This window comes from Ranitomeya variabilis, chromosome 1 (genome assembly GCF_051348905.1).
Source record: "Ranitomeya variabilis isolate aRanVar5 chromosome 1, aRanVar5.hap1, whole genome shotgun sequence".
Lineage (NCBI taxonomy): Eukaryota > Metazoa > Chordata > Amphibia > Anura > Dendrobatidae > Ranitomeya > Ranitomeya variabilis.
This window is the reverse complement of record NC_135232.1, coordinates 1070741188-1070765438: the sequence shown is the minus strand read 5'-3', so window position 1 is coordinate 1070765438 and position 24251 is coordinate 1070741188.

Genomic DNA, 24251 nt, shown 5'->3' with positions numbered 1-24251 from the left:
TATTAATGATTGTGGTCTCATGTTCAAAGCAGTAATGGATGATGACATTTGGAACCTCAATGTCAAAAGTTCAAAACATTGTTACCCTTTTGCTCATCAGTGTACATATATGGTATGTATATACTGTATGTGTATATTTTTTGCAGAGATTCATGCTTTCCAGTAGGCAGTAGGCAGCTTTCACCAGGCACTGGATCCTTGTATCAAAAACTGTGACGTTTATTATTCACTGGTTGCCCAGCACCAAACAAAAAACATTTTTCCTAGCCTTGTTAAGGCAATAACTAAACAACACAAATCCTGAGCTAGTCCCAATCCAATCAAACAAAACAGTAATATTTAATAGCAACCAGTTATACTTGCAGATTGGTGCACAGGCACATCCAATCTCTTCTCAGAGAGAGATACTGGTATGTCTCTCATCAGCTCCAACACAACCCACTATGCTCAGCTTCCACAGCTGACTTACTGAATATGATAAAAGGGAGCTGATGTTGGAGCTGTTGTGATTCATACTGACTCATTTTTTTTCATTCAAGGTTTTTTTTTTACAGAAATGTGGTACAGCAATGGGGGCGAGGTGTGCACCATCGTATGCTAATCTATTTCTCAGTTATTGGGAAAGGGAAATATTCCCCGATGATGCACACACCACCCCCAGATCCTTGGATGGTTTTATTTTTATTGATAACATTCTTTTTATATGGCAGGGCTCTGCCAATAATCTGCACACTTTTATGTTAGTATTGAATGGCAACGGCTCCAACATCAGACTCACCTATACTTATCACCAACAAGTAATATCCATCCTAGATATGGAGCTCAGGGGACAAAGAAATGCGTCCATACATACAGACATGTATTGTGAGCAGACCTCAGTGAATGTATTATTATATGCTTCATCAGCACACCTGAGCTCTACCATCAAGGCCATTCCAAGGGTCTGTTCCTCCAGGCAAGGAGAATTTGTACATCAGGTGATTTACTTGAGATGCAGGTTGTGGACTTTGAGCAGAGATTCAGAGACCATGGCTATAGTAAAAGGAGCATAAAGAAGGGATACTTGAGATCTCAAAGCACACCAGAAAATGATTTATTGGCACCTAAGAAAAGAAAAACAAATAATGTAGGAATACACTTTATTTCAACTTATAACCTTCAATGGAATACCTTGCACACCATCCTGAATTGACATTGGTAAATACTTACTGTACGACCAATTGAATCTTATCCAAGCATCTCTCCAAATCACCATCTATAACAACATTCAGGAGTAGGAATCTCAAAGATTTCCCTGCAATTGCCACTAGGTGACTAAAACTCTAAAAATCTTCAATGCAAGGAAACAGAGAATAGGTTTGTTTCCCTGTGGTGACTGTCTGACATGTAAGAACTTGGCAGTATCATTCACATCATCAGATAAGCCTCAGAGAATTTAAAATTATGGACTACATCACTTGTAGTATGACACACATGATATATTACACCCGATATATGTGCAAATGTCATGTCCACAAGGGTAGGTCCAGCGGATGGCACAACAAACACCAGCAATGGAATGGGAAAAGGGGGGGAGGGCCTTAAAAGTAGGGAACAAGGGATGGGGCACCTCCTAACTCAGCCTGTGTCTATCCCTAAGCTCCCCTAATGCCCAATGCGGGTCCTTCCCCCTGCCACCATCATGAACCAGGTCATTAGCTGTCACCTAACTTAACCCTGGCTAGTGCACTGGCCAGCAAGCATGCTTGACTCTCCACTGCACCACTGCAGATGATACAAACTCAAGGGGTAGTGACAAGGGAAAATACACAAGTAGCTTAGCTACAGGCACCACTGCCAAGCTCCACACTGCAGAGGACATGGAAACAGGACCCCAAACGCCACAAAATTAGCCGATTCAGCGCAGACACCAGAGAGCTGCACACTCCATTGTTGGTCGACATAGATAACTCTATCACCAACAGTCAGCTGATGCATCATGTGACTATTTACAGGATGGTGGGAGTGGTCACAGCCCACATCAGCTGACCTAGCAACTCAGCAGCTTGCAGCAAGGAAAGCAGACATTAACCCCTGCTGGCACAAAAGCAAAAATTAACGTTTAAGCTAAAGCAGAGCCAGAGCTGTCACGAATCCAAAAATGAATCGTGAAAGTACCCCCCTTTCAAAGAAGGGCCTCTAGACGTTATACTGCCTCATCCACAGGCCCCAAAATATTTCTTCTTTTACTATTGTCATACAGTAGGAGACATCTCACTTTCAAATTGTTTGTAGAATCTAAACTATGTTATATGGGCCTCATCTAGAGGCTCAAAAAATGTTTATTGCATTACTAACATCACACAGTAGGGTTCATCTCACAATTGTTTGGAGCATCTAGCCAATGTTATAAAGGTCTCATCATTATAAAGGCCTCAGCATTGGCGACATTTTTTGGAGGGGGCTAGACATCCGATACAGGTTTTTACTGATCATAAGAATCTGATATATCTGGATGCTGCTAAACATTTGAATGCCCATCAAGCTAGGTGGGCACTGTTTTTTACCCGGTTTAATTTCTCCATAACATATGTCCCTGGGACAAAGAATGTTAAAGCGGATGCTTTGTCTCATAGTTTCTCTCCAGCAGTTAATACTGGGAAGGATGAATGTATTTTGCAGAAAGGGGTTGTGGTGGCAGCATTGGGTTCTGAGTTGGAGAGTAGCATCCTAGAGGTCCAGAATGCTGCACCAACTAGCACTCCGTATGGTAAATTATTTGTGCCTAGAACCTTGCGGAGAGCTTTGTTTGCTGAAAGTCATGAGTTTCGGTTGACTGGTCATCCAGGGATTTCAGAAACTAGAAAGTCGATCGGTTGAAGATTCTGGTGGCCTGTGTGGCAAAGAGAAATCATCAAGTGGATATGTCAGTGTATAGTGTGCGCTAGGTTGAAGGCCTCACATGCTTCGGTTGCAGGGTTGCTGTGCCCTTTGGAGGTTTCTAGTTCACCATGATCACATCTTGCTATGGATTTTATCATCGATCTGCCAGTCTCTGAGGGTTTTTCTGTCATCTGGGTTGTTGTGGACTGGTTTAGTATGATGTGTCATCTGGCCCCGTTCAATAAATTACACTGCGCCAAGACTCTAGCTAAGGCATTTGTGAAAGAGATTGTCAGGCTGCATGGGGTTCCACGGACATTGTTTCCGATAGAGGACCACAGTTTGTGGCTCCCTTTTGGCATGCTTTTTGTGACAGATTAAAGGTTCATTTGTCATTTTCATCAGGTTATCATCCAGAGTCCAATGGACAGACCGAATGGAAAAACCAGGATGTCGAGCAGTTTTTGAGATGTTTTGTAGCAGCCAATCAGGAGATGTGGTCAGAATATCTACCACTAGCTGAGTTTGCTCTTAATAATCATATGTTTTCCTTGGCTGGGTGTTCTCCTTTTTTTTTTCTGAACAGGGAACCATCCATCTTTTGGTCCATTTTCAAAGATTGGGGCAGCGGTGTCTGAGGGGGAGAGTTTTTCTGGAAATTTGGACAGGGTTTGGACCAATGTACGCCATAATCTAAAAGAGGCAAATAGGAGGTCAAAGAAATATTTTGACAAGAAAAGAAGGGAGGTGTTTTTTGCAGTTGGGGACATGGTCTGGTTGGCCTCATTGTCTTGTGAGTTCTGACACTAAAATTAAAAGCAAATATCTGAAAAGCCTATCAAACTAAAAAAAAATCAGAAAAAGACAGTCATACTTACCAATATCTTGTCACAGTACTAATAAAGTAAACTCAAACTAAGAATTTTGAATAGACCAACAGGGTTGTAATAATTCAAAAACTAACATTAACAAGAAACCTTGTACCCCGACTGATAAACACTAAATAAAAACAATTTTTATTGAACAACTTTTAAAACCATAAACCACACAGCAAAAAGTGCAGACAACCGTGCTCACTACAACTGTCCCTCACACTGTAGACACTAAATTACCCTGCCTAAGCAGTGGAGGTTGGCACCCTAGGATTGATATGAGAGAGGAGCCCCCGCTCCTCGACGGCTGACCCTCTTACTCCTGTTCAGTCGTTCTGGGTAAAGTGATACAATTATACCCCAATTCACACGACAGGAAAATCGAAAAGGACAGTAATTGCCTGATAAAGCAGATAAACCGTGTGAGGCAGAGTGGCACAGTTACCATAAAGTGCAAAACAAGTGCAAAAATCACACCAGGAATAACTGGCTATTCTATACCCTATTCTGTCACAGCCTACCTACCTGTGAGGGTTGGCACCCTACTGTACAGCGGAAGCGGTGCCCCCACTCAACGAAGGCTTACCCTAACAAAATACCCTATCACTGAAAGGCCGGGCTAATAGATGATAAATGTATAGCCTTGTGAAAACATACAAAATGACAATCATTGATGAGGGTAGGTTCAATTTAGATGCAATGTGCATATGAATCACCGCACACTCGTAACAAAATATCAAGAAGATACCAATCATTAGGCTCTTTGGTATATAGCCCAATGAAAACAGACAATATGACAGTCATTGATAAAGGTAGGCTAAGTTTAGGGTTGAGTGTAGTACAGATGAAACACTGCACACCCAAAACATGATATAGAGAAATGCCAGTTATAACCATGAGATACTCATCATGTGAGATGTTCTTGAGGACCCATGCCTCACGCCTCAACGCGTTTCACCAATCTGGATCATCAGGAGGCCTGGATAAGCGATGCTGCATGGTAGTCACCCACGTCACTACTATTTATAGATTATACTGGTAAACCCTGTTCCAATTGGAATAGGGCACCCTGGCCACTAGAGGTCAAACAACGGCCACTAAACGTGTCTAACCGTCTGACAGAGCGTGGTCATTAGAGCCTCCCCCCTTTAATGTTATATCCTCCATAAACTCACCGACATCCCACTGCAGATGAACCGTCATCCACCGGCTCCGCTCCGCCGGAAGTGATTCTAGCGTCCATCGCACATGGTGACCTGGACCGTGCGCAGATGACATTGCGCAGGTCCGGAAGTGCTCCCACGGCCATCTTCCCGAAGTCTGGATGGCCCGTGTAATTGCATGTATCCCCTCCTATTTCTGCGGCCATAATGCCGAAAAAACGGCTACCGCGCATGTCCGGAAGTGATAGATATGCCATCTTGCCAGAGAGCAATTTTAGTAACTCATATTGCGCGTGTGCAGACGTCAACCCGCGGCCATATAACCTGCGATACAATTACGCCCCTATATGCCTTGATATACCAGCACTACTAGATATGCTACTAAGAATGAAACAAATGGGAAGGAGGGGAAGAAAAAGGAGGGGGGAGGCAGCGTTGCTCTGTTATATTGTTGCCACGCATATTAATCCGCAGTCTTTTACAGTATTACAAGTAGAGAAATGGGTGCTAAAATAAATCATCAGCTCTGATAAACAATCATATATGATTCCAATAGATAGAACACAATAATTTGTGAGTCCCATATTACATGGCATAAAAAGTCTTGGCAAGGCAAACCTAATTATTCACATATACACAGGAAACCCCATATGATGGAATACTGTTTTTTTCAAAAGGAACCAATACAGACTCTAAGCACACAGTGTTTATAACAAGTTTGGCAGCATATATTCAATGTATACATATATTAACCTCTAAGCAGGAAAGGAGAACAGCATACCCGATGTTTCCCTTACAGGAAACATGCATAAGATGTATACTCATTCAAACCCCTTGGGGTGGTGCAGTCAAAGCGGTGAATCCAGGCACATTCTTTTTGTGGTAACAGCCTGTCAAAATTCCCGCCCCGAGGATTTGGGGTGAATGTTTCCATAATACTGAACGAGATATCACTCACACTACCATCGTGTATCTCATTCATATGTCTGGCAATGGGGGTATCACGCTTGTGCCTAATGTCCCCAATGTGTTCACCCACCCTCCTCCTCATCTCCCTTCTTGTTTTTCCCACATAATTTTTGGGGCACCCACAGGTGGCTACATATACCACACCGCTGGTTTTACAATTAGAGAAGTCACGCAGATAATATTCTCTACCATTGGCAGCACTTATAATTGATCTACATGGCCGCATATATTTACAATTCACACAATCTCCACACCTGAAAAACCCACAAGTTCTACGATCCAGCCACATACCCATCAGAGATGATCTCTTAAAATGACTGTGTACTAATTTATCCCTCAGTGAGCATCCCCTTCTATAGGTTATCAACGGCCGGGGGCCCACAAGGTCAACTAGATCGGGATCAGCTGTTAATATGTCCCAGTGTTTAGAAAGAATCTTCATTATCCTGTTATTCTGACAATCATATGTTCCAATGATTCTAGTTATAGTTATATATGCCTTCTCAATGATACCCCTTGGGTATCACCAGTTATTCCTGGTGTGATTTTTGCACTTGTTTTGCACTTTAAGGTAACTGTGCCACTCTGCCTCACACGGTTTATCTGCTTTATCAGGCAATTACTGTCCTTTTCAATTTTCCTGTCGTGTGAATTGGGGTATAATTGTATCACTTTACCCAGAACGACTGAACAGGAGTAAGAGGGTCAGCCGTCGAGGAGTGGGGGCGCCTCTCTCGTATCAATCCTAGTGTGCCAACCTCCGCTGCTTAGGTAGGGTAATTTAGTGTCTACAGTGTGAGGGACAGTTGTAGTGAGCACGGTTGTCTGCACTTTTTGCTGTGTGGTTTATGGTTTTAAAAGTTGTTCAATAAAAATTGTTTTTATTTAGTGTTTATCAGTCGGGGTACACGGTTTCTTGTTAATGTTAGTTTTTCACAGTACTAATAAACTGCAGGATGCAGCAGGCCCCCATGATAATGGCCAAGATTGTGACCAGTAGCTCATATATTTTTTCATCTTTGTATGATGCAAGGAAATCTGAACAGTAAATGTTCTACCAAATGGAACAGATTAAATCAGAATTTGAATTCATTCTTTTTACTAATGAACATGAAACAATTAACATTAATGACCATAAAACTAGGACCATTAAGAGTAATTATGATGTCTATGTTCAGATTAAATTTCTACATCATAAGACTTAGAAACAGCTTCCAAGGATGGCCAACATTATTCTAAAACTGTTATTTATTTGAATAGTGATAGTAATAAAAAGTGTAATAATTGAAAACAAAGAGGTTGTAGTGAAACTCCAGACAATAGTTCAAAATCAAACTTTTTTTCCATATTGGAGCCTCAAAATTATTACTATTATTATTATTTATTTATATAGCAACATTGATTCCATGGTGCTGTACATGAGAAAGGGTTACATACAAATTACAGATTTCATTAACAGTAAGTAGTGTTGAGCATTCCGATACCGCAAGTATCGGGTATCGGCCGATACTTGCGGTATCGGAATTTCGATACCGAGATCCGATACTTTTGTGGTATCGGGAATCGGTATCGGATCCATATTACTGTGTAAAATAAAGAATTAAAATAAAAAATATTGATATACTCACCTCTCCGGAGGCCCCTGGACATCACCGCTGGTAACCGGCAGCCTTCTTTGCTTAAAATGAGCGCGTTTAGGGCCTTCCATGACGTCACGGCTTCTGATTGGACGCGTGCCGCTCATGTGACCGCCACGCGACCAATCACAAGCCGTGACGTCATTCTCAGGCCCTAAACTCCTCATTCTAGGAATTTAGGACCTGAGAATTACGTTGCGGCTTGTGATTGGTCGCGAGGCGGTCACATGAGCGGCACGCGACCAATCAGAAGCCGTGACGTCATGGAAGGCCCTAAACGCGCTCATTTTAAGCAAAGAAGGCTGCCGGTTACCAGCGGTGATGTCCAGGGGCCTCCGGAGAGGTGAGTATATCAATATTTTTTATTTTAATTCCTTATTTTACACAGTAATATGGATCCCAGGGCCTGAAGGAGAGTTTCCTCGCCTTCAGACCCTGGGAACCATCAGGATACCTTCCGATACTTGGTGTCCCATTGACTTGTATTGGTATCGGGTATCGGTATCGGCGATATCCGATACTTTTCGGGTATCGGCCGATACTATCCGATACCGATACTTTCAAGTATCGGACGGTATCGCTCAACACTAACAGTAAGCAAACTAACAATTACAGACTAATACAGAGGGGCGAGGACCCTGCCCTTGCGGGCTTACATTCTACAGGATGATGGGGAAGGAGACAATAGGTTGAAGATTGCAGGAGCTCCATTGTTGGTGAGGCCGTAGCTTCGGATGTGATGAGGAGGCAGCTGGGTCAGTGCAGGCTGTAGGTTTTCCTGAAGAGGTGGCTTTTCTGGTTCCATCTGAACGATCCGAATGTGGTTGATAGTGGGACATGTTGGGGCAAAGAATTCCAGAGGATGGGGGATATTCGGGAGAAGTCTTGGAGACAGTTGGGTGAGGAGCAAATAAGTGTGGAGGAGAGAAGGAGGTCTTGGGAGGACCGGAGATTACGTGAGGGAAGATATCGGAAGATTAGTTCAGAGATATATAGAGGAGACAGGTTATGGATGGCTTTGTAGGTCAGTATTAGTAATTTGAACTGGATACACTGAGGGAATGGGATCCAGTGAAGAGATTTGCAGAGGGGGAAGCAGAGGAGTAGTGAGGACAGAGATGAATTAGTCAGGCAGCAGAGTTAAGGATGGGCTGGAGAGGTGCAAGGGTGTTAGCAGGGAGGCCACAAAAAAGAATGTTGCAGTAGTCAAGGCGGGAGATGATGAGGGCATGCACAAGCATTTTAGTAGATTGACGGTTGAGGAAAGGACGGATTCTGGAGATATTTTTGAGCTGGAGGCGACAGGAGGTGGAAAGAGCTTGGATGTGCGGTTTGAAGGACAGGGCAGAGTCAAGGGTTACTCCGAGGCAGCAGACTTCCGGTACGGGGGAAAGCATGATGTCATTAATTGAGATAGATAGGTCAGGTAAGGAAGATCTATGAGATGGAGGAAAGATGATTAGCTCAGATTTGTCCACATTGAGTTTAAGGAAGCGAGAAGAGAAGAAGGAGGATATGGCTGATAGACACTTCGGGATTCTGGACAGCAGAGAGGTGACATCTGGGCCAGTAAGGTAGATCTAAGTGTCATCAGCATAAAGGTGGTACTGGAATCCATGGGACTTTATAAGTTGTCCCAGGCCAAGTGTATAGATTGAGAAGAGTAGGGTTCCTAGAACAGAGCCTTGGGGGACTCCAACAGAGAGAGGATGGGATGAGGAGGTAGTGTGGGAGTGGGAGACGCTGAATGTGCAGTTTGAAAGGTATGAGGAGATCCAGGATAGGGCGAGTTCTTTGATATCAAAGGAGGAGAGGATCTGTAGTAGGAGGCAGTAGTTAACTGTGTTGAAAGCAGAGGACAGGTCTAGAAGTAACCAAATAGCAGCAAGGTAGTAGTGTTAAAGTAAAAAATAACTTTTAATAAATATTTTTAAAAGGGGACTATAGTCCCAATAAACACCAAAAGAAAAAATAACACAAACAAAAACCACACACAATACCACATATAAAGCCAGACGCTCCTGTCTAGCGCTGTAGTCCTTATAGCATGGTGCCTAACTTTTCCTTATTACACCATAAATAGCAATACCCTATCACAATACTGCACAGTTATTAGTGCCCAAAATACTATATGTGCGCAAAAAACAGCATGTTTATAGCATTCAAGGGTATAAAAGGAACGGTCTCACCAAACTCCAGGGACCTTCCTTACAGCGTCATCCCATGTGTCCGATGCATAAGGACCGGGGGAGGAGTTTCCACAAATCCTACTTACAACCCCTTTTCTCTCCAATGTAAACGGACCCTATGGGAAGCCTCCTTGGTATTCAATCTCCCGACGCGTTTCCTTGGGCTCTATCATCAGGGGAGATGCCCAGTGTAAAAGATATATGTGTGTGTGCCAGTCCTCGCACGTCACACCGGAGGACCCTGGTCCTAGGGTATTGCTATTTATGGTGTAATAAGGAAAAGTTAGGCACCATGCTATAAGGACTACAGCGCTAGACAGGAGCGTCTGGCTTTATATGTGGTATTGTGTGTGGTTTTTGTTTGTGTTATTTTTTCTTTTGGTGTTTATTGGGACTATAGTCCCCTTTTAAAAATATTTATTAAAAGTTATTTTTTACTTTAACACTACTACCTTGCTGCTATTTGGTAACCATTTGATTGGTAGTCTTTTGAGATATTATTTACAGGTCTAGAAGTAGGAGTACAGAGTATTGTCCGTTAGCTTAGGTTGTATGTAGGTCATTTGTAATTTTGGACAGGGCTGTCTCAGTTGAGTGATGGGGGCAGAAACCAGATTGTAGATTGTCAAAGAGCAGGTTAGCTGTGAGTTGGGAGGAAAGTTCAGCATGGACGCCCTGCTCCAGGAGTTTGGCCCCTAAATTTTCACTTGTATATTCCCTGTCAATCAAAGGTACCCTAAAGATTTTTTTTTAAAACTGCACTTTTTGCAAAGAAACAGTATGTAAACCTCTGCAGATAATTACTTAAGAGGCATGGTGTGTTAAAAGTCAGGAACTTCTACATCACCAAATCATTTATATATGATAGTACAGTAGATCCTCATTTTCAAGCTACGATCACACGTTCAGTATTTGGTCAATATTTTTCATCAGTTTTTGTAAGCCAGGAATGGAACAGTCAGAGGGGAAGTATAATAGACACAAATCACCACTTCTGCATTTTTCACCCACTCCTCGTTTTGGCTTATAGATATTGATGTAAAATACTGACTGTTAGGAGTCGAGTTCCCGCCGCTGCACAGAGGAAATCTCGAATCATGTCTGCTGCTGTCTCCTATTCTCTTCCAGCCGCAGTAGAGCCTGCTCAGCAGAGATGTCGGTCCCAGCATCTGGCTCAAGCTGATACTGTGTGCTTGGTTACTGCTGCCTTTCCAGGCTCTGCCTTTGTAGCCAGTACTGATCAGCAGCGAGCAGGCATTTCAGTGACTAAGTCCTGCTTTTCCCATACTGAGCATGCCCACAGGACAACCTCCCATTGGAGGTCGGGGGTCACACACTCAGATCCTGTAGCAGCTCCTATTGGACCACTAGGAAGGTCCTTGAGTGCTATAGCTATAAAAGGTTTGCATGGCTGCAAGGCCATGCGCTAGCATATACTTGAAAACGTGTGTGTGTAGATGTGTGACTGTCGCTCTTTAATCATCCTCCTTCCTAGTGTTGTTGACTGCTCGTGAATGGTGGATGCTTGCTATCTAGCGCCCGACAGTGCTGCCTGCACACCTAGCTCATGATCCAGTGTCTTATTGCAGTGACCGCCGGTGCAGTGCCGTGCGCTAATAGAGCGCTTTGATGACCCAAATCTGGGTGGTTAGTGGCATCCACCAGAGCGGCACTGCACACACTCTTATGCATTATTTCTGTTTAACTCTGACACCCCAGTAGCAGTGTCGAGCGCATGAGGTCTAGAGGAACTCTTTCCCTTAGTATTGAGATAGAGTTCTGTGACTCATTGCTTGCGCTCTTTGCGCGGTACTGTGGTACAGGGTTCGATTCCTTCATACCAGCTGAAGCTAACCCGTGTGTGTATCCACATTATACCGGCATATAGTCCGTCATTACTCAGCAGCAGGTTCCATCTCTGCACAGTGGACCCCGGGCTGCAAACGTACCTTATACCATCTTCCTAATTATTTGGTGCTTTCCGCTAGCCCTAATACTGACCAAAAATACTGAATGTGTGAACATAGCCTGTTAGGGCTGGTGGAACCCACCGAGTAATATAATGATAGTAAAGGTGTGTTCGCAGCCGGGGTCCACCGTGCAGGAGTGGAACCTGCTGCTAGTTAATGGCGGCACTATATGGAGGTACTATGTCAGAATAGACACTGGTTCCATCACCCGGTCAGTATAGGAGTGAACTCTGTTGCTTCACAGAGTCACAGGGAATAAAGGTAATGGTGAGCCCTGTTAGCAGTCACAGGGTGCAGCAAATGGATACTAGTGGGATCCCTGCATTTCACCCCCACTATGCTGGTGATTGATCCCACTCTCACCCTCGGTGGCTTTTGAGTCGGTGCCTGAGGACGCCCTGAGTCAGATGCTGGGATCAAGCGGGAGTTCCCACCCTACACTGACGGATTGTCAGGAGAAACTAGAGATAGCCGCACAGAGTGCGTATTGCACCGCACTGGCGGTCACTGCTTGTAGACGCAGTATAGACTGTGCCTGGTGCTGGATGGCACTATCTGGCGCAAGACAGCTCCAACATTCGCGAACATTCATCAACTCTAGGGATGGAAATGATTCGGAGCTTTCACCCGAACAGGCATACATCCACACACACACAATTACTGATTTATACTAGCGCTTGGCCGTGCGACCATGCTAACCTTTTATAGCAGAAGCTCTCCAGGACCTTCCTAGTAATCCAATAGGAGCTGCTACAGGACCTGAGCATATGACCCTTTCTATATTTTTTCAGTTAAAATGGGGTGCCGAGTGTACATTATTGAGAAAAAAATGAACTTTTTTGAATTTACCAAATGGCTGCAATGAAACAAAGAGTGAAACATATTTAACCCCTTAGTGACAGAGCCAATTTGGTACTTAATGACCAGGCCGATTTTTACAATTCTGACCACTGTCAATTTATGAGGTTATAACTCTGGAACGCTTCAACGGATCCTGCTGATTCTGAGATTCTTTTTTTGTGACATATTGTACTTCATGATAGTGGTAACATTTCTTCGATATTACTTGCGATTACGGTATTTATGAAAAAAATGGAAATATGGCAAAAAAATTAAAATTTTGCAATTTTCAAATGTTGTATTTTTATGCCCTTAAATTAGAGAGATATGTCACAAAAAATAGTTAATAAATAACATTTCCCACATGTCTACTTTACATCAGCAATTTTGGAAACAAATTTTTTTTTTGTTAGGGAGTTATAAGGGTTAAAATTTGACCAGCAATTTCTCATTTTTACAACACCATTTTTTTTTAGGGACCACATCACATTTGAAGTCATTTTGAGGGGTCTACATGATAGAAAATAACCAAGTGTGCCACCATTCTAAAAACTGCACCCCTCAAGGTGCTCAAAACCACATTCAAGAAGTTTATTAACCCTTTATGTGCTTCACAGGAACTGAAACAATGTGAAAGGAAAAAATTAACATTTAACTTTTTTTTGCAAACATTTTACTTCAGAACCATTTTTTTATTTTCACAAGTGTAAAAACAGAAATTTAACCATAAATAATGTTTTGCAATTTCTCCTGAATACGTTGATACCCCATATGTGGGGTAAACCACTGTTTGGGCGCACCGCAGAGCTTGGAAGAGAAGGAGCGCCGTTTGACTTTTTCAATGCAGAATTGGCTGGAATTGAGATCGGATGCCATGTCACGTTTAGAGAGCCCCTGATGTGCCTAAACAGTGGAAACCCCCCACAAGTGACACCATTTTGGAAACTAGACCCGTTAAGGAACTTATCTAGATATGTGGTGAGCACATTTAGCCCCCAAGTGCTTCACAGAAGTTTATAACGTAGAGCCGTGAAAATAAAAAATCACATTTGTTTACACAAAAATGATATTTTCGCCCACAAATTCTTATTTTCACAAAGGTAACAGGAGAAATTAGACCACAATAGTTGTTGTGCAATTTCTCCTGATTATGTTGATACCCCACATGTGGGGGTAAACCACTGTTTGGGCACACCGCAGAGCTTGGAAGAGAAGGAGTGCCATTTTACTTTTTCAATGTAGAATTGGCTGGAATTGAGATTGGACGCCATGTCGCGTTTGGAGAGCCCCTGATGTGCCTAAACAGTGGAAACCCCCACAAGTGACCCCATTTTGGAAACTAGACCCCTTAAGGAACTTAACTAGATGTGTGGTGAGCACTTTAAACCCCCAGGTGCTTCTCAGAAGTTTATAACGTAGAGCTGTAAAAATAAAAAATCGCATTTTTCTACAAAAATGATCTTTTTGCCCCAAAATTTTTATTTTCACAAGGGTAACAGGAGAAATTAGACCACAAAAGTTGTTGTGCAATTTCTCCTGAGTACATTGATACCCCAAATGTGGGGGTAAACCACTGTTTGGGCGCATTGCAGAGCTTGGAAGAGAAGGAGTGCCATTTTACTTTTTCGATGTAGAATTGGCTGGAATTGAGATCGGACGCCATGTCGCGTTTGGAGAGCCCCTGATGTGCCTAAACAGTGGAATCCCCCCACAAGTGACACCATTTTGGAAACTAGACTCATTAAGGAACTTATCTAGATGTGTGGTGAGCACTTTAAACCCCAAGGTGCTTCACGGAAGTTTATAGTGTAGAGCCGTGAAAATAAAAAGTCACATTTTTTCTACAGAAATGATCTTTTTGCCCCTAAATTTTTATTTTCACAAGGGTAACAGGAGAAATTAGACCACAAAAGTTGTTGTGCAATTTCTCCTGAGTACATTGAAACCCCAAATTTGGGGGTAAACCACTGTTTGGGCGCATTGCAGAGCTTGGAAGAGAAGGAGTGCCGTTTTACTTTTTCGATGTAGAATTGGCTGGAATTGAGATCGGACGCCATGTCGCGTTTGGAGAGCCCCTGATGTGCCTAAACAGTGGAATCCCCCCACAAGTGACACCATTTTGGAAACTAGACCCCTTAAGGAACTTATCTAGATGTGTGGTGAGCACTTTAAACCCCCAGGTGCTTCACGGAAGTTTATAGTGTAGAACCGTGAAAATAAAAAGTCACATTTTTTCTACAGAAATGATCTTTTTGCCCCAACATTTTTATTTTCACAAGGGTAACAGGAGAAATTAGACCACAAAAGTTGTTGAGCAATTTGCCCTGAGTACACTGATACCCCATGTGTTGGGGGGACCACTGTTTGAGCGCATGGCAGAGCTCGGAAGGGAAGGAATGCCATTTTAGAATGCAGACTTTGATAGAATGGTCTGCGGGCATTATGTTGCGTTTGCAGAGACCCTGATGTTCCTAAACAGTAGAAACCCCCCACAAGTGACCCCATTTTGGAAACTAGAGCCCCCAAGGAACTTATCTAGATGTGTGGTGAGAACTTTGAATGCCCAAGTGCTTCACAGACATTTATAATGCAGAGTCGTGAAAATAAAAAATATTTTTTTTTCCACAAAAAATATTTTTTAGCCCGCAAGTTTTTATTTTCACAAGGGTAACAGAAGAAATTGGACCCCAAAAGTTGTTGTCCAATTTATCCCGAGTATGCTGATGCCCCATATGTGGGGGTAAACCACTGTTTGTGTGCACGGCAGAGCTTGGAAGGGAGGGAGCACCATTTGACATTTTGAGCGCAAAATTGCCTGTGGCGTTTAGAGACCCCCTGATGTACCTAAACAGTGGAAACCCCCCAAATCTAACTCCAACCCTAACCCCAACACACCCCTAAGGCTTCTTTCACATTTAAGTTGTTTGGCGTCAGTCAGCTCCGACATAGTGACGGATTGACGGATCCGTCACAATTGTTGAGAAAACGGTTCTAACGGATCCTTTTTTTGACGGATCCGTTACTTGGGGGTTGTCTGGGAAAACTATCTACTTTTTGGAGCATGCGCAATTGAAAGAGTGGATTGGGGTGACGGATCCGCCAAAATGACGGTAACGATGCATCCGTCGCCCATAGGCGGCCATTTTATGGAATGACGAATGCGACGGATCCGTCGCGAACCGCCTTTTCGGCGCAGACAAAAAATGTTACAATGGCCGTCAATGTCTAGATAACGTCCACCAAATCTCGACGGATCCGTCGCATGGCGGATGGAACGGACGACCATCTGCCACAATCTGTCGCTAATGCATGTCTATGGGAAAATAGCGGATCCGCCCAAAAAAATGGCGGATCTGCTATTTGACGAAAATGGCGGTTTCAGACTGACGCCAAAAGACTGAAGTGTGAAAGAGCCCTAACCCTAATGCCAACCCGATCCATAATCCTAATCACAACCTTAAGGATAATCGCAACCTTAACCCCAAAACAACCATAACCCTAATCAGAACCCTAAATCCAACACACCCCTAATCCTAATCTCAACCCTAACCTCAAACCTAACCCTAATCCCAATACACCCCTAATCCCAACCCTAACCTTAATCTTAATCCCAAACCTAACCCTAATCCCAAACGTAACCCTAATACCAACCCTAATCCAAACCCTAATCCCAACTCTAACCCTAACTTTAGCAGCAACCCTAGTCCTAACTTTAGCCCTCACCCTAACCCTAACTTTAGCCCCAACCCTAACCCTAGCCCTAACCCTAAATTTAGCTCCAACCCTAACCATAAATTTAGCCCCAACCCTAACCCTAAATTTAGCCCCAACCCTAACCCTAAATTTAGCCCCAACCCTAACCCTAGCCCTAACCCTAGCTCTAACCCTAGCCCTAACCCTAGCCCTAGCCCTAACCCTAGCCCTAACCCTAACCCTAATTTTAGCCCCAAATCCTCCCTCCTGCCGGCCGGCAGATGGCAGCAGAGAGCAGGAGCACTGCGCATGCGCCCGCCATTTTCTTTCCATAGGAAGAAGCCGGCCAGCAGGAGAGGACGCAGGAGGACCCAGGGACACCGGTAAGTATGATAGGGTCCCCGAATCCCCCTATTTCTCTGTCCTCTGATGTGCGATCACAACAGAGGACAGAGAATTACACATCGCTTTTTTTTTTTTTGCTGTCGCCGGTAAACAGTTAATTACTGGCGATCGCAAAACAGGGGTTGGTAAAAACCGACCCCGATCATGTTCTTTGGGGTCTCAGCTACCCCCAGCAGCCGAGACCCCAAAGATCTCCCGGGTGCCGGCCGGCGGGTGCACGGCGCATGCGCCCGCCATTTTTTTGCCGGAAGAAGATGGCGGCGCCCATCGGGAGCCACGAGGAGCACCGGGGGAGACAGGTGAGTATCGGGGGGCCATCGGAGGCCATCGGGGACCCCATTTCTCTGTCCTCTGATGTGCGATCACATCAGAGGACAGAGTAATTAAATGGGAAATCGCGTTTTTGGTTTTTTTTGCGACCGCCGGTAATTGGTTAATTACCGGCGATCGCAACTCGGGGGTCGGTAAAAAACCCCCGAATCATGTTCTCTGGGGTCTCGGCTACACCCGGTAACTGAGACCCCAGAGAAAATCCAACTCTTGGGGGCGCTATTCACTTTTTCCACAGCACCGTTAATTAACGGCGCTGTGGTTTAAGTACCCTTAGCGGCCGCCGTTAAAAGGCGTATCGGCGGTCGTTAAGGGGCTAAGGGGTCTGAATATTTTCCATACCCACTGTACTTGTCTGAAATCATACAGCAAGTAAATGACACATGCTGCTCATATATTGTCACATGTTAGATTCTCTTTAAAGTATGAAAATAAACTCTTTTGTCTTGTCATTACGAAAAAATAAATAAACTCACATTGAAGATACCATATAATGGATAGAGTAAAGTAATGAATACTATCAATGTTAAAAAAACACTCTGGAAGAACGTTCTAATATCACCTTCATTAATACATAAGGTAAATAATTATGCCATTAATTTACTTGCAGAGCACTTTAGTACTTAATTATGGCTCTTTGTTTGTACCATTTGACTTTGACTCTCCAAATTACACAGATATGCATAAACTTATGTATGGAATATGTAAGGAAACACATTTATGCATGGAGAGAGCACAGAAAATCAATGCAAATGTCATCCTTGGTAGGATTTAATTCCAGAACAGAGATATATGGAATATGAACTTTGGGCTCATCATGCTTTGAGATTTGAAAACTGTTGAAAAGATACAGGACAAATATTACATTATCAATTTGTGTTATTTATTCTGTACAGATAATGGACAGATTATTCTTAACCCCTTAAGCCCCAAGGGTGGTTTGCACGTTAATGACCGGGCCAATTTTTACAATTCCGATAACTGTCCCTTTATGAGGTTATAACTCTGGAATGCTTCAACGGATCCTGATAATTCTGACATTGTTTTCTCATGACATATTGTACTTCATGATAGTGGTAAAATTTATTTGATAAGACTTGCATTTATTTGTGAAAAAAATGGAAATTTAGCAAAAAAATTTAAAATTTAGCAATTTTCCAAATTTGAATTTTTATGTCCTTAAATCACAGAGATATGTCACACAAAATACTTAATAAGTAACATTTTCCACATGTCTACTTTACATCAGCACAATTTTGGAACCAAAATTCTTTTTTGTTAGGGAGTTAAAAGGGTTAAAAGTTGACCAGCAATTTCTCATTTTTACAACATCATTTTTTTTAGGGACCACATCTCATTTGAAGTCATTTTGAGGGGTCTATATGATAGAAAATAACCAAGTGTGGCACCATTCTAAAAACTGAACCCCTAAAGGTGCTAAAAACCACATTTTTGAAGTTTATTAACTCTTCAGGTGTTTCACAGGAATTTTTGGAATGTTTAAATAAAAATGAATATTTAACTTTTTTTCACACAAAATTTATTTCAGCTCCAATTTGTTTTAGTAACCGAAAAGTTGTTGTACAATTTGTCCTGAGTTCAACGATACCCCATATGTGGGGGAAAACCACTGTTTGGGCGCATGGCAGAGCTCAGAAGGGAAGGAGCTCGATTTGACTTTTCAATGCAAAATTGACTGGAATTGAGATGGGATGCCATGTTGCATTTGGAGAGCCCCTGATGTGCCTAAACATTGAAACCCCCCACAAGTGGCACTATTTTGGAAAGTAGACCCCCTAAGAAACTTATCTAGATGTGTGATGAGCACTTTGACACACCAAGTGCTTCACAGAAGTTTATAATGCAGAGCCGTAAAAATAAAAAATCATATTTTTTCACAAAAATGATCTTTTCGCCCCCAATTTTTTATTTTCCCAAGGGTAAGAGAAGAAATTGGACCCCAAACGTTGTTGTGCAATTTGTCCTGAGTACGCTGATACCCCATATTTGGGGGTAAACCACTGTTTGGGCACATGGCAGAGCTCAGAAGGCAAGATGTGCAGTTTAACTTTTCAATGCAAAATTGACAGGAATTGAGATGGGACGCCATGTTGCGTTTGGAGAGCCACTGATATGCCTAAACATTAAAACCCCCCACAAGTGACACCATTTTGGAAGGTAGACCCCCTAAGAAACTTATCTAGATGTGTGGTGAGCACTTTGACCCACCAAGTGCTACAAAGAAGTTTATAATGCAGAGCCGTAAAAATAAAAAATCACATGTTTCACAAAAATGATCTTTTCGTCCCCAATTTTTTATTTTCCCAAGGGTAAGAGAAGAAATTGGACTGCAAAAGTTGTTGTGCAATTTGTCCTGAGTATGCTGATACCCCATATGTGGGGGTAAACCACTGTTCACTGTTTGGGCATATGGCAGAGCTCGGAAGGGAAGGAGTGCCGTTTGACTTTTCCATGCAAAATTTACTGGAATTGAGATGGAACACCATGCTGCATTTGGAGAGCCACTGATGTGCCTAAACATTGAAACCCCCCAAGAGTGACACAATTTTGGAAAGTAGACCCCATAAGGAACTTATGTAGATGTGTTGTGAGAGCTTTGAACCACCAAATGTTTTACTACAGTTTATAACGCAGAGCCGTGAAAATAAAAATTATTTTTTTCCCACAAAAATTATTTTTTAGCCCCCAGTTTTGTATTTTCCCAAGGGTAACAGGAGAACTTGGACCCCAAAAGTTGTTGTCCAATTTATCCTGAGTACGCTGATACCCCATATGTGGGGGGAACCACCGTTTGGGTGCAAGGCAGAGCTCGGAAGGGAAGGAGCACCATTTGGAATGCTGACTTAGATGGAATGGTCTGAAGGCATCACATTGCATTTGCAGAGCCCCTAATTTACCTAAACAGTAGAAACCCCCCACAAGGGACCCCATATTGGAAACTAGACCCTCCAAGAAACTTATCTAGATGTGTTGTGAGAACTTTGAACCCCCAAGTGTTTCACTACAGTTTATAACGCAGAGCCGTGAAAATAAAAAAATCATTTTTTTCCGCAAAAAAGTATTTTTTAGCCCCCAGTTTTGTATTTTCCCAAGAGTAACATTAGAAATTGGACCCCAAAAGTTATTGCCCAATTTGACATGAGTACGCTGATATCCCATATGTGGGGGGAACCACTATTTGGGTGCATGGCGAAGCTCAGAAGGGAAGGAGTGCTGTTATGAACTGGTGGTTTAGGAGCAACATGGGACGAGCTCTGGAGGAGGTGGTACCTGTACTGACCACAGTTCCTGATCTTAACACAACACTAGAAGTAGCCGTGGGATGTTCTGTCACTCCCTAGACACCTCATCATAGCCGGAGAACTAACTACCCCTAAAGATAGAAACAGGAAAGCTATCTTGACAGCCTTGAAGGAAGACAGCCCCCCACAAATATTGACTGTGAGTGGAGAGGGAAATGACATACGCAGAATGAAACCAGGATGAAGCAAAGGAGGCCACTCTAGCTAGATAGATAGAATAGGACAGAATACTGTGCGGTCAGTATTAAAAACTAGAAAAATCCACCACAGAGTTTACAAAAATCTCCACACCTGACTAAAGGTGTGGAGGGTAAATCTGCTTCCCAGAGCTTCCAGCTTAACAGAATAAATCCATACTGACAAGCTGGACAAGAAAAAACATAGAAAGTGCTGAACGATAAAGTCCACAAAATGTGGACTGCAAAGAACAAAGCAAGGACTTAACTTTGCTGAACTGGTCAGAACATCAGCGAAATCCAAGAGAGATGTGAATCCAAGCAGGAACCATTGACAACTGGCACTAGCTGAAGGATAGAGCCAGGATAAATAGCCGAGCCAGAATAGACGATCAGTGGGAGCAGCTGCTGACTGCTAAATCCAAGGAGCAGCAGTTCCACTTAAATCCACCGGAGGGAGCCCAAGAGCAGAACTCACAAAAGTGCCACTTACAACCACCGGAGGTAGCCCAAGAGCGGAATTCACAACAGTACCCCCCCCTTGAGGAGGGGGTCACCGAACCCACACCAGAGCCCCCAGGCCGATCAGGACGAGCCAAGTGAAAGGCACGAACCAAATCGGTGGCATGGACATCGGAGGCAACAACCCAAGAATTATCCTACTGGCCATAACCCTTCCACTTGACAAGATACTGAAGCCTCCGCCTCGAAAAACGAGAATCCAAAATTTTCTCCACCACATATTCCAACTCCCCATCAACCAACACCGGGGCAGGAGGATCCACAGAGGGAACAACGGGCACCACATATCTCCGCAACAAAGATCTATGGAAAACATTATGGATGGCAAAAGAGGCTGGAAGGGCCAAATGAAAAGATACTGGATTGATAATCTCAGAAATCTTATAAGGACCAATAAACTGAGGTTTGAACTTAGGGGAAGAAACCTTCATAGGAACATGACGAGAAGATAACCAGACTAAATCCCCCACCCGAAGCCGGGGACCAACACACCGACGGCGGTTAGCAAAACGTTGAGCCTTTTCCTGAGACAACGTCAAATTGTCTACCACATGAGTCCAAATCTGCTGCAACCTGTCCACCACAGAATCCACACCAGGACAATCAGAAGGCTCAACCTGCCCCGAAGAAAAACGAGGATGAAAACCAAAATTACAAAAGAAAGGCGAAACCAAAGTAGCCGAACTAGCCCGATTATTAAGGGCAAACTCGGCCAATGGCAAGAAAGCCACCCAATCATCCTGATCAGCAGACACAAAGCATCTCAAATAGGTTTCCAAGGTCTGATTAGTTCGCTCAGTTTGGCCATTTGTCTGAGGATGGAACGCCGAAGAAAAAGACAAATCAATGCCCATCCTAGCACAAAAGGCCCGCCAAAACCTAGAAACAAACTGGAAACCTCTGTCAGACACAATATTCTCCGGAATGCCATGCAAACGAACCACATGCTGAAAAAACAATGGAACCAAATCAGAGGAGGAAGGCAATTTAGGCAAAGGTACCAAATGGACCATTTTAGAGAACCGGTCACAAACCACCCAGATAACAGACATCTTCTGGGAAACAGGAAGATCCGAAATAAAATCCATGGAAATATGCGTCCAGGGCCTCTCAGGGACCGGCAAGGGCAAAAGCAACCCACGAGCGCGGGAACAGCAAGGCTTGGCTTAGGCACAAGTCCCACAGGACTGCACAAAAGAACGCACATCCCGCGACAAGGAAGGCCACCAAAAGGACCTAGCAACCAAATCTCTGGTACCAAAAATCCCAGGATGACCAGCCAACACTGAACAATGAACCTCAGAAATTACCTTACTAGTCCATCTATCAGGAACAAACAGCTTCCCCACTGGACAGCGGTCAGGTTTATCAGCCTGAAATTCCTGAAGCACCCGCCGCAAATCAGGGGAGATGGCAGAAAAAATCACCCCTTCTTTAAGAATGCCAACTGGCTCAAGGACTCCAGGAGAATCAGGCAAAAAACTCCTAGAGAGGGCATCAGCCTTAATATTCTTAGATCCCGGAAGATACAAGACTACAAAATCAAAACGGGAGAAAAACATGGACCATCGAGCCTGTCTAGGGTTCAGCCGCTTGGCCGACTCGAGGTAAATCAGATTCTTATGCTTCTACTAGAAGTAGCCGTGGGATGTTCTGTCACTCCCTAGACACCTCATCATAGCCGGAGAACTAACTACCCCTAAAGATAGAAACAGGAAAGCTATCTTGCCTCAGAGAAAATCCCCAAAGGAAGACAGCCCCCCACAAATATTGACTGTGAGTGGAGAGGGAAATGACATACGCAGAATGAAACCAGGATGAAGCAAAGGAGGCCACTCTAGCTAGATAGATAGAATAGGACAGAATACTGTGCGGTCAGTATTAAAAACTAGAAAAATCCACCACAGAGTTTACAAAAATCTCCACACCTGACTAAAGTGTGGAGGGTAAATCTGCTTCCCAGAGCTTCCAGCTTAACAGAATAAATCCATACTGACAAGCTGGACAAGAAAAAACATAGAAAGTGCTGAACGATAAAGTCCACAAAATGTGGACTGCAAAGAACAAAGCAAGGACTTAACTTTGCTGAACTGGTCAGAACATCAGCGAAATCCAAGAGAGATGTGAATCCAAGCAGGAACCATTGACAACTGGCACTAGCTGAAGGATAGAGCCAGGATAAATAGCCGAGCCAGAATAGACGATCAGTGGGAGCAGCTGCTGACTGCTAAATCCAAGGACAAAAAAAATCAAATCAGAAGAAACTGTACCTAATATCCACACCATGCTCGACCCCAAATGGGAGAGCCACTAAGGGAGATATATGCACTAAATCAGAATGGACACTCCTCACATAGCAATAAACCAAGGACAAATGGAGTTAAAGTCCATAAATGTGTTTTTATTAATTATAAAATGGCATCCATAGCCAAAATGACATACAAAAAATTCATAAACCAAGTATATATAAGACATAAATCGAAAAAAAGGAGGGTAAATAGTAGCAAAAGATGGAAAAAGACACTGTATGGGCACCCCTGAAAACACATTTACTATCAATAAAGTGCACAGTGCAAAAATAAACAGTGACCTGGGAAAGGAATCAAAAATCTAAGGATCCATAATAAATCTGTACAATAGGCATTTAATACAACAACACCAAGCCCTGCGCACAGGCTAAATGTCAGAAGTCCAAAGTAAATCCTATAAAGTTCAAGCCCAATTAGGGCAAAGATACTATAAATAGACCCTATTGATCCTTACCCAGGTACTGGTGATCAGGAGAAACCCGCACAGTGGCCCCAACGCGCGTTTCGCGTCAGCTTCGTCAGGGGGCAGTGTAAATCCAAGGAGCAGCAGTTCCACTTAAATCCACCGGAGGGAGCCCAAGAGCAGAACTCACAAAAGTGCCACTTACAACCACCGGAGGGAGCCCAAGAGTGGAATTCACAACAGTACCCCCCCTTGAGGAGGGGTCACCGAACCCACACCAGAGCCCCCAGGCCGATCAGGATGAGCCAAGTGAAAGGCATGAACCAAATCGGCGGCATGGACATCGGAGGCAACAACCCAAGATTTATCCTCCTGGCCATAACCCTTCCACTTGACAAGATACTGAAGCCTCCGCCTCGAAAAACGAGAATCCAAAATTTTCTCCACCACATATTCCAACTCCCCATCAACCAACACCGGGGCAGGAGGATCCACAGAGGGAACAACGGGCACCACATATCTCCGCAACAAAGATCTATGGAAAACATTATGGATGGCAAAAGAGGCTGGCGTTAAAATAAAAAAATA